Source organism: Polistes canadensis, unplaced genomic scaffold (assembly GCF_001313835.1).
Source record: "Polistes canadensis isolate GaletaPanama2010 unplaced genomic scaffold, ASM131383v1 scaffold_162, whole genome shotgun sequence".
NCBI classification, from domain to species: Eukaryota; Metazoa; Arthropoda; class Insecta; order Hymenoptera; family Vespidae; genus Polistes; species Polistes canadensis.
In genome coordinates, this window is record NW_014569709.1 from 246,583 (window position 1) to 258,564 (window position 11,982).

The following is an 11,982-nucleotide window of genomic DNA, read 5'->3' on the forward strand; positions in this document are numbered from 1 at the left end:
ATTTTTCTTTCTTTTTTATTTTTATTAAATAGAAAAATTCATATTTCATATAACGAAATGTAAAAACATTGAAAATTTTTGTTCTTTCCTATTTCTTTTCTTTTCTTTTTGTTACTCTCATTTCTCATTCTAGTTAGTACTATTTTACGAGGAAGTTTTATGCCCGATCCTATACTCTCTATAATTTTCTTAGCCATTGTGATCTTTCCTCTAGGTGTAGTAGAAGATAGAAGTCGTCCTTAATATTGTAGAGACCTTTCTAGCTTGAGAATGATCTCTCGTAGCCATTTTACTCCAATTACTTTCATAATCTACTTCATCCTGCCGCGTTCATTAAAGGTTACGTTTACTATTAAAGTCATCCTGTCTCCTTTTATTATAAACCCCTATTCGATAAACTTTTTACCCATTTTATTTTGGTTTTTTTTTTTTATTTCCAAAAGCTATGATTGCAACTTCGCGAAAAATTATTTATTTGTCTCAACGTATAAAGAGAACAAAATGAAATTTATTTAAACAATAATATAATTATACACCCACAACAAAAAAGTAATTTCGAACGATGCAATATTATACGTACGATTTTATTCGATTTCTTTTTCTTTTTTTCATTTCCATCTCTCTCTCTCTCTCGTTCGTTTGTTTTGTTTAAAAAAAATAAATCGTAAAAAGAAAATATAATAAGTTCCTTTGTTTAAGGAATACAAAAGAGAAAAATCATTTTTCTTTGATTGTACTTATTACTGTATCTTACGTTTTACTTAGAAGAAGTAAAATACAAAATCATATTTACCCTTTCTTTTTTTGTTTTGTTTTAGTGTATAATGTATGCCGACACAAACACGAACTCGCACTACTGTCATATTATTTTTTTTCTTCTCGTTCTCCAACCCACCCCCTCCCCACTTCTACCACGTTGAAAAATATTTCTAGAGTTCTCGTGAGAGAAAACTGCTTAAAACAATTCCTTTTCTTTTTACTACCCTTAAACCAACCTTACCCATACACACATCCCAACCCCACCTCCTTCCTTCTCTTTTCAAGTAAACTTTTTTTCTCATTTTCACGTAAATGCCAAATGTATTTCTAGAATTTTGTTGACAAATATTTTTCATCATTATTATTATTATTATTATTATTATTATTAAAACATTGAGGAATAATTTAATAGACGATTGTTTGACGATGTATCAATTATTTTCGTGATTTTATTTAATTGAATCTTCTTTATAGGATAAAATTGGAACGCATCGTAAACAAAAAAAAAAAAAAACAAAAAATGAAATAAACAAGTTGCATTCGTGAGTTTTTTTTTTTTTTGTTATCATACATTTCGATCAAAGTTTGATTTGAACGACATGTTTTTATTGCTAGGTAGAATATCCTTTACTCGTGAAAAAAATTTTTATCTACATTCGCGCACAACAACAACAACAACAACAACAACAACAACTACAACTATGTGCACGTATAAAGGTAACTACAGTCAACGAGAAGAGTAAAATTGCGCAGGACAGAAGTTATCGTACGATCAATTTTGATTTTCCAGAATGGCCTCTCACCCGTGTACGACCCTTTTATCGTTCAACGTGAACCATGTGCAGAAAAAGAGAGAATGAGTGAGAATAGGGGTTCGTTTCAGATGAAAAAGGAAGGAAGGGAGGGAGGGATGGGGGGAGGGATGAAAAAGTCGAACGATGTGTCGGAACATTTCGTATGCATCTCTCGCGACAATACAATATAATGCTTTTTCTTTTATCGGAATAATCACAATTTTCTAGATTTTTATATTTTCTTTTTTATTTTCCACTATTATACTTTACTAGGGAATACTAATTTTTTTTGTTTCTAGGATAAAATGATTTTGTTTACGTTAAATTATTTTTCAATAATTAAGAATTTACTTCTTACACTCTGGCAAATATATTATTGTTATCTTTAAAATATATATTTACTTTAAATAAATATCATAATGGGGTGAGATATCAAATTTCATGGGACAATTTTTCTTAAACTTTAATACGATAAATAATAAGATTTTGTAAAAGTCAAGTAGAATATTATTCATAGCTTATTATCCTTTAATAAATTACTATCAATTCTATTTTATATTTAATAATTTCAATATATTTATCTATTTAAATATATTATTAAAATGAATATCTTTTATATAAATATAATAATGATAATAATAAGATAACAATTTTCTTTAACGAACGCTATAATAAAATTTTCTAAAAGTCAAGTAGACTCATACTAACAATTTACAAAGCTTATTATCCTTTAAGAAATTACTGTTTATTCTATCCTATTCACCAAAGTTGACGTTCTCCAATATCTCTCTCTTTTTTTTTTTTCTTCTCTCTTTTGCAAAGGAAAAGTATTCTTAACCATAGACTACTTTACTTGACAAGATCGAGAGGAAACGAGTAAAAATATCGAGCAAACAACGTAGACGTATAACGTCTATGCGTTCAAACTATTATACCCACACCCATACACACACACACACACACACACACACATACATGTATCATCTAAACCTATACGTATTACCCTTTTCCTTCACATCTTATCCTCTAACTCTCGCACTCGTATATATTATAAATGTTTGCACATGTGTGTGTGTTTGTGTGTGTGTGTGTACACACCCATAAAACGTTGAAATGGAGTCGATGCATGTTCTTGATAAAAATTTCCATTACACGCATTTTCCTGATCGGTGATGGTAAGAAAAGAAAGTAAAATAGACAGAGTTGGGTGTGGGGGGTTGTGGTGGGGGTGGGGGTGAGGGAAGAAGAAATAGAAAAAAAAAGATAAAATAGAAAAAAAGAAATAGGTAAGAGAACGTCACGCACGATGTCGAAGTAGTACGAGCGTAACAGCCGTCGGCAAATCTTGACGCTCGACTGCACACCGGAATTGATTTTCCTTCGGGATCGATCCTTCCACGCGATTCCTGAAGGAAGAAGGCACGTGATGTAAGGAATCTTCTGAATCTGATGTCGGTCTGACATATAACGTATTCCATGAACGTACGCGGTAACATTAACTAGCACCTTTCATCCTTAGGAAAACCCCCCCCGCCGCCATCCCGGGGAAAAAAAGAAAAGTGGATACAAAAAAAAAATAACTGACCCTTCTCGTTTATTTCATTTAATTTTTTTTTTTGTATTTCACAAATAAATTTTTCTCCTTTTATTCTTTCATTACTCTTTCTCCTGTTGTTTTATTTTATTTTTTTATTTAAATATAATACTTTATAATACTAAACTCACACACACACCCTTCCTTTTCGACAATTATTTCATTTAATTTTGTTTTTTGTTTTTTTCAAATAAATTTTTCTCCTTTTATTCTTTAATTTCTCTTTCTGTCTTCTATCGTTTTATTTTATTTCTTTATTTTTTTTAATTATTATACTTTATAATGCTAAACCAACCCCTCATTTTTTACGCACGTATATAATTTTCTTTTTCTTCTTTTGGTTTTTGTTATTTGTCTCTTTCCTATTTCTTTATCTAATATTTTCTTTTTTCCTCTCTGTTCTTTTTTCTATTTAAAACAATTGGCAATTAGGATCGTTAAGACAATAACGTGAACGTGAATTTAAATGAAAGTTTAAATGAAGTAGAATTAAAGGAAGAGGTACGTGATAATCGATAATAATGGATTGTCGATATCTAACAACGATAGATTAACGGATAATGAGCGGAAATAATAGAGGAAATAATAAGGGTGTTTATCGATTTATCGACCATCGTAATTATGATTTATCAAAATCTATGAATATTTTAATGATATATATATATGCATAACTGAAATAGAAAGAGAGAGAGAGAGAGATAGGATTAATTATTGATCTTATAATATATCTAATTTATAAGCAATTAAATCATAGTTAATCTTTCAAAATATCAAAATACGATTTAACCATAAATACAAAGAAAACTTTGATTAATTTCCATCGCGTTCGTCTGATAAACGAGGAAAGACAAAACTTTTTAATTGAATCTCCTCCTCGAGTTCCAACCGATCGTTTCTCAAATTTTTCTTTTCAAATTTGTTTGATACTAAACATCAGTACGATAATATAATTCTTTCAATGAAAAATATTAAACAACATTTAACGAGATAACACGAGTTTAAATGTAAATTAATTTTTGTTACCGTTTATTTGACTAATTTAGAAACGAGAAATGATTCGAATACAAATTCGAATACAAACAAAAAACAAAGGACAGGAAAAATTTACTATGGGTGAGTTGAAAAGTTTTCAGCTTGCCCGATATTTAACTCAAAACAACTTTGTCAGTGCTATTTAAATCGAATGGTTCGATCATCGAGAGAGAGAGAGAGAAACCTTGTAGCAAAATTCAACAAATTTAATAAAAAAAAGAAAAAGAAAAAAAAGAAAGCAAACGTAAATAATTCTGAACGAAATAATCGCAATATATCGGATTTACTCGTAGAATTACAAAATGCATCAAAGGATGGAAACGTAATCGTTGATAGTTTTTTTTTTTCCCCACGAAAGTTTTCAAAATAGGAAAAACAAATAGTAATGGTTCCCTTTTTCCTAGTAACTTCGAATCAAACTAACGTATCAATCGGTCTACCAATCAATCAATTCCTTCCAATCTAGTCGATGAAACATACTGAACATACGCGAATGAATGAACAAACCAACCAACCAACCAATGAACGAAACAGTTGAGAGTAAAAATCACTCGTGAAATCAATCGCACCCTTAATCTTCAGTACTATAATTTTACATAAAAGTATAATTGGGAATGGAATAGGGAATGGGGGAAAAGAAATTGTATTAGAAAAATGTTAATGGCATACGTTACATACACCATGGTATACGCAATATGCAAATATCTTTGACTGCGAACAAAACACATTGGATTCAAAGCGATCGGACGAAAAGTGTACGTTGCTGTATGCTTCAGTAGCTCAACCGAAAAAAACAACAACAAAAAAAGTGAGTAGGAAGGCTAGCGCGAATACTAACGTCGGTAGAAGAGATGATGGGGTGTAAGGGAATGGATCGGGGTGAGTTTTAAATGGGAGTTAGGGGGTAGTATGGGAGGGGGTGACTCAGCATCAGAATTTTGACGCTCGACTGCATGCCGGAATTGATTCTCTTCTCTACTTTTTCTCTCTCTCACGTTCATACATTTTTTATCTTTTTTTCTATCTCACTTACTCTCCCCCATTGGTGGTATCTGCCACGCCATACCGACACCGCTGACGCCACTCACATCACTCGAGGTAGGGGCTAGGCACGTGACGCAAAAATCTTCTGAACGTGACGTCGTAGTTCTGCATGTTATATTCCAGTCAGGAATAGATAAGAAGAAGTCCCCAGCAGTATAAGAGGTTAGGTATACCTCTAGCTAGTCTAGGTATGGTAATAATTATGCAAGGAATATCACCGAAGGCCCGAGGATGTCCTACCTCGCATAGCAAGTGCCTTTTCCCTACTACTCCTCCCCCCACTCCTATCTTTTCTATCTTCCTCCTCTATTTTTCTCCTACCTCTTCCCGTTCACTGTCTGAACATCTCAAACCACCCACCCACCCACTCTTCCTTCCATCTTCTTTTTTTTTCTTTCCTTCTTAGTTACCTGTCCGCTCATCAGATTCACTCGAAATATACTTTTCGCAAGAATTATATTTTAATACTGACCCTTTGCCAATTTTTTTTCTTGTTTTTTTTTTAAGAAAAAACGACATTTACTCCCCTCGAAAGTTTTGACTCGTTCTATCTTCGATTACTACATTTTTTACTTTTTATTAGGTTTTTATTTTGTATTTATTTCTCTATTAGAAATGATCGTACGGGAATATGATTTCGATAGCAATTGGATGTTACTTTTTTGTTATAGTTAATAATATTTTTCAGTGAAATCGATAATTCGGTTCTAAAATTGATTAATATCATTATCGAATGTTTTTTTTTTTAAATAGTATCAATTATATATTCTTAAGGATATGTATGCACTTGTATATTTATACCCGTGCATGAGTATATATGTCTGTGTTATATAAAAATCGTGTAAAAAACTTTCTGATTAATACGAGCGGTATTGCAATTTAATGTAAACGCTAAAATCGTGGCCGCAATGACTAGAAATTGCGGTTATCAGAAGCATTTAACTGTGCCGCGTACTAAATTAGAGATAGTGAATCAGTGAAGCATACAGTGTTACGGAACGACTCGTCGTGCATCATGTCGAGGACACCAATGATGCGCGGTGAATACATTAATGTTACTGGCGTTACATAGATACAACGTTTTATTACGTCAACCAACCAACGCGGAATCGTAATTTCCTTCCTAGTTTTCTCTCCTCGTATATACCCCCCTCGCAACTACCCCCAAAACTGATTTCCAGTTACGGAAAGTAACCGGGGTAGTTTTATTATTTCATTGCTTATTTTTCTTATTATTGAAATATTTATTTGTAATGAGTTAACACAATTATGTTTGCTATATTAATTAAAAATGAATCAATATTATTGTTTTAACGTGTTGATTTGTTTGTTCTTATTGTTACACTTAAGAGTACGTGTGTGTGTGTGATTTTTTTTCATACGCACACAGTCGTCAAAGGGGTGGTAGTTGAATTCTAAAACTTATCGGGATGCGTTTGATATTATTTGAACTTTACTACTCACGTTTATATTTTCTTCTCTTGTCCGGAAAGCAACACGATGGTTGACGTTAATGCTTGTTACAAATCACGAGAGATACTAAATGTAGTAAGAGTAAATGTGACATAAGGCGGCTTCCGACGAGTAACGTTCATTCTATTAGATTCGAGCAGTGCTGTCATCATCGTGCGTCATGCCATTTCAAACATGAAACATATCCGCTTGCTTTCCAATTACACCTTGTATAACTCTTAAAGATCCTTTTACTTACATCAGATATTTTTACGCTACGTTCATTTTGATTATTATTTAACCAAGGTATTATATAAATTTATCTACAAAATATTTATAACAAAATGATCAAATAAATTCTATTTCTTTTGTTCTATACAAAAATTAATTCTTTACTTCGATAATACTTCGAAGAATAAATATGCAATCGATACAATTTCAATCTTATACGATACAATTGACTCGGATTATTGTTAAACCAAGATATTAAATTTATAAACCAAATATTTATAACAAAATGATCAAATAAATTCTATTTCTTTTGTTCTATACAATAATTAATTCTTCACTTCGAAATACTTCGAAGAATAAATATGCAATCGATACTATTTCAATCTTATACGATACAATTAAAATTCTGATGAATTTTTCTTCACACGAATGATAAATATTAATTATACAAAATAAAATAAAATTCACATTTCCGTCGCGTAATCTGTATTTTCATTCGAACAACCTAATAAGTTAACGATCAAAACTGCATACCTACTTTTTCTCTTCTCATACTAATTCTAATACTCTAATAACAATACTAATAATAATAATAATTAAATCTTAATGCATAAAATTAAATAGGATTAGGAGTAAATCTATCGTAACAGTGTGTAGGCGTACACATCCTTAGTGTCAGAGGGGGTGATGGGTGAACGCGAATTAGCACGATTAAGATGGTATCGCGTTTCACTGGACAGGAGTGCTACAGAAGTGGTAGTAGTAGTAGTAATAGTAATAGTAGTAGTAGTAATAGTAATAGTAGTAGTAGTGAATGGAAGGAGACTATGTGAAATACTTAAGCACCTAAACACACTATAGTATACTGTTACCGAGTATAGAGAGAGAGAGATGGTGTTAGTGGTAGATAGTGTGTAATAGTATTGGTATAAGCCAAAGAGAAAGAGAGAGAAAGACAGGTAGACAGACAGACAGACAGACAGAGACAGTGAGGAGAGTGAGGAAAGGGGGGTTGGAAGGGAGGAAAAAGGGGAGTTGGTATCCGACCTCAAAGCAACTGGCAAGTGGAACGATGGGGGAGGAGGGGAGGGATGGTTTAGATAGGTATACGTTGTCCCGTATGGGATATCTATGGGTCCGTTGCAAGAGACACGGACTGGTGTGAGAGAGGAAAGGGGAGAATGAAGGGGTGGGTTTCAAGGTGGATATCCGGGGTGGTCGTGTTGGCTGGGATTACGGAAATACAGGAAGGGGTTGGGGTTGGGGTCGGGGGTTGGAAGCTGCCACGTAACGCCAGTGTGGCCCTGGGCTCTGATGCTGAGTTACGTTCTACCCTATATCCCTTGGACCTATTACACACGCGGGACACCCTCATAAATACAACGCAAAATCGTTCCTAGATCCTCTGTCCGCTACGGTGATATGCATCCGTCAAACTTGCAACCAACCGACCAAATGTCCGCCATTTTCCTACCCTTCCCTTTGCCCCTCGCCCCTTCCCCTGGCCCTTTCAATTCTACCTTCCTCTCCCTCCTTATTTTCTTTAACATATCAGCCCATTTGAATGGTTTCTATGTTAACAAAGCGTGTTAACAATATAAACCTGACTCTTGTTCTAATAAACCTTATGTTCATTCCTGCGAACATACTTGTTCCTGTTAGATGCTAACAGCAACAGCTTTATCGATAATCCTTGATAACCATATTTGGTGTATCAATAGATTCCTGATAGCTAATCGATCTGTTCTTGTTTGTTCTACGGATTATAGTACAATACATTTTCGTTATACGGATTTATACACAAAATACGTACATTGTTTGAACGCGTGTATATATAATAGTATTAATAATAATAGTTTATATATTAGATTAATTAAACAAATTCTATACGTTTTATTGAAAATCATGCGAATGATAAATGTAATTGAGTTTTATTTTTATTCCAATTAAATCCTGATTGAGGTATGTGGAGTAAAGGGTGGGTGGTTATTGCATGTTCTGCAAATATCGATGTAATATACAAAATAACGGAATATATTTGAATTCGAACAATTAAACTATGTAATGCGGCATCTTGAGATTAGAACGTCGAAAATGTTTAACCGAGACGGACTTGAACGCGAATTATAATCGGATTGTCGAATGCGACAAGCCAGATAGAACATAGCGTTCATTACTCAGCCCAACATTTAATGCGCGCTTAACATGAGTGAGAGAGAGGGATGGGAGGGGTGGAAGAGAGAGAAACTCAATCATTGCTTGCAACGTAGAACGAAGATAATCCTGATTGGTATGATTATTATGAATAGAGAAACAACGTCGTTAGGAATTAGTATTCGTTACGGTAAATACCATAAATACGATTGATACCAACCAACGTATCTCTTAGATATTATTATTACTTATATTAATAATCTCAACAAAAAAAAAAAATATATATATACGCGAAATTCATTTACAATTCGAGATTTAATCAATTATATATATATTTATGGATAGTAATTATTTTCTGTGTAAAATATTGTTTATATAAAAGAATATGAAAAGATTATCAAAAATATTTTAATTGTCCAATAGTATGACATAAACGTTAAAAAGAGTATCTATGGCTTTAATTTAATTATCCACGAACAATGGGAAACGCATTGATACGTTAAATTAAAAGTATGAAAACGATGAATGAGAAAGAGAGGATAAAGATAAAAAGATTTATCGTCATTCGATAATTCCTATTCGCGTATAATACGATCGAATTTTGCTAGTTAGAATTTATAAATGAGAATACACTTTTTCTCCGTTTTTTTTCTTCTTCTCGTATGCGTTGAAAAAAAAAAAAAAAAAGAAGCGACGAAACGAAATGACGAAAAGTTGGAAAGAAATAAAATGAATTTTCTATCTGATCCTACCGTACGTATAATATAATTAAATGTTCGTGTATTAGTTATATCAATAATTATTGGAATAATCTATTTATGGAAAATGATTAAAAAAAATATATTTCTCCTTTAACGTTAACGAGCATTAATAATTATAACGATTCGATTAATCTGAAGCATCTACGAGAGATATCGACAATCCTTTTACCTATTAATTATAATTTCAACTAGTTTAATTAGAGTAATATTCCCTTTTTGCGATTTAGTTAACTAGATTTGTTGTTTGATTATTTGACGTTCCATCGTGATACCAATTAAGCGTTTACACATACCCGCGTCTCGTTACGTTTCTTTTTTTCTTTTTTCAACTTTTTTTTTTACTACTTATTTCCCTTCTCCTTCTTCCTTTTTTTTTTTTATTAATTATCTATTAGAACATCGTGTTTCGAAGATTGACGTTGAGAAGGGAGATGAGAGATATTGAATATTAATAATGAATTATTTATCATTTAATAAAATAAGCAAACATATATATATATATATATATTGTATATCACATTAACGCAAACATATATATACATATATATATATATTGTATATCACATTAACGCAAACAGAAGTAATATTATTTGTTGGATTGAAATTATAATTGGAAATTGTATATATACGTGTTTATAAATATTTTATGATGTATTTGGTATGAAAAGTAGAAAAAGTGAAAACAAAAAAAAAAATTAATTAATAAATTGAATATATTAATATATAATTTTTTGTGTTGAAATTTTTATTTCTTTGTTTTCAAGGTACTACAGTTATACTATATCGTTGAATTCGTATTTATATGGGCTTTAATACTGTTAAATCGAAAATAATAAAAAATAATAAAAAAGAAATGATTTTCGATCACTTTTTTATTGTCATGTATAGTCAATTAAAAACAAATCAACTTTTGTTTAAAGTATTTTTTTGTCAGGTTTTCACGAGTACTAGAAAAATCTTGACTAGAGTTATGTGGGACATCATGTATAATATATGGTGTTAAAAAATTTCTAAATTTTATACATCAAACGAAATGAAATAACTTACTGTACGGTTAATGTAAATGAATTTTGTTATACACGATCGGTAATTTATTTAATTAGTATTCCAAAGAGAAGAACGATTCGATGGGAACGTACGAATAAATTTAACAGACAAACAGAAAAGTTAACCATAATTATTTCAATGAGGTTTCATCGCCTATATATAAAGGTACACGAAATTCGATTTGAAATTCTCGTAGTATATTTAAAAAAAAAAAAAAAAAACTAAAGTGATGTTTCACGATTATTCGTTGATAAAAAAATATAATTAAATATTAAACTATATTACGTAGGTATATTTGTGTGTGTAATAGTATAATATCTAAATATATATATATATAAAACAAAAAAATGTTTATTATTAAATACACATACAAAAAATATATAATTTAAAATAAATATATATTTTTAATTATTGTGTTAATACGAGTGAGAATAAAGATATCGAATCCTACCAATTGGTTTCTTAACGAAAATGAAAAAGAAAAAATGGAAAAGAAAAAAACAAAGAAACGTATTAGAAGAAAAAGAAAAAGAAAAAGAAAAAGAAGAAGTAGCATTATCTTTCGTTTGAAACTACGTTTATTACTTAAAAAAGAAATCCCATGACTTCGAATGGAGTAGTATTTACCGTTTTGAGGACTGAATAGAAAATCTTTGCGACGTTTCATCATTTCTACCTTCCCCATTCATCCCCCTTCCCACCCCCTCCCGTAAACGTTTTAAAAAGATAACGAAAAGATTTAATTTATTCGTTTATTGATCGACGATTCAATCGAGTAATACTTTCCTCCCTCTCTCTCTCTCTTTATCTCTCTTTCTCTTTCTATCTCATACTAAAAAGGGGGATGAAAATATTTAAAAGGTTTCTCTCGAATAAGAAAGAAGTATATAAGTAACGAAACGAATATATAAAAGGGATGAACAAGAAAGTATAGGGGAAAAAAGTAAGAAAAGAAAATTTAAATAGAAAAGAAAAAACAAAAAGCAAAAAAAAAAAAGAAAAACAACAAGAAGAAGAATAAAAGGAATAGCCAACTCGACGAGGTATGAAGTTAAACGAGAAAAAGGGAATTCGTTCGATGGATCGATAGATCGATCGAACGATCGATACACCC

General features: G+C 31.4%; 1 protein-coding gene across 2 annotated transcripts in view; it reads right to left on the bottom strand.

Moving 5' to 3' along the window:
- The window catches only part of LOC106789061 (lachesin-like), a 132,510-nt gene that overhangs the window by 39,338 nt on the left and 81,190 nt on the right, over positions 1–11,982 (bottom strand). The window contains exon 1 of one of the 2 annotated variants that reach the window (XM_014752893.1): positions 6,688–6,793. The exons of the other annotated variant lie outside the window; for it this stretch is intronic. The gene's annotated coding sequence lies outside the window, so the exon portion shown is untranslated. Of the gene's footprint in view, positions 1–6,687; positions 6,794–11,982 lie in introns of those variants that run through there. 2 annotated transcript variants of the gene reach the window in all.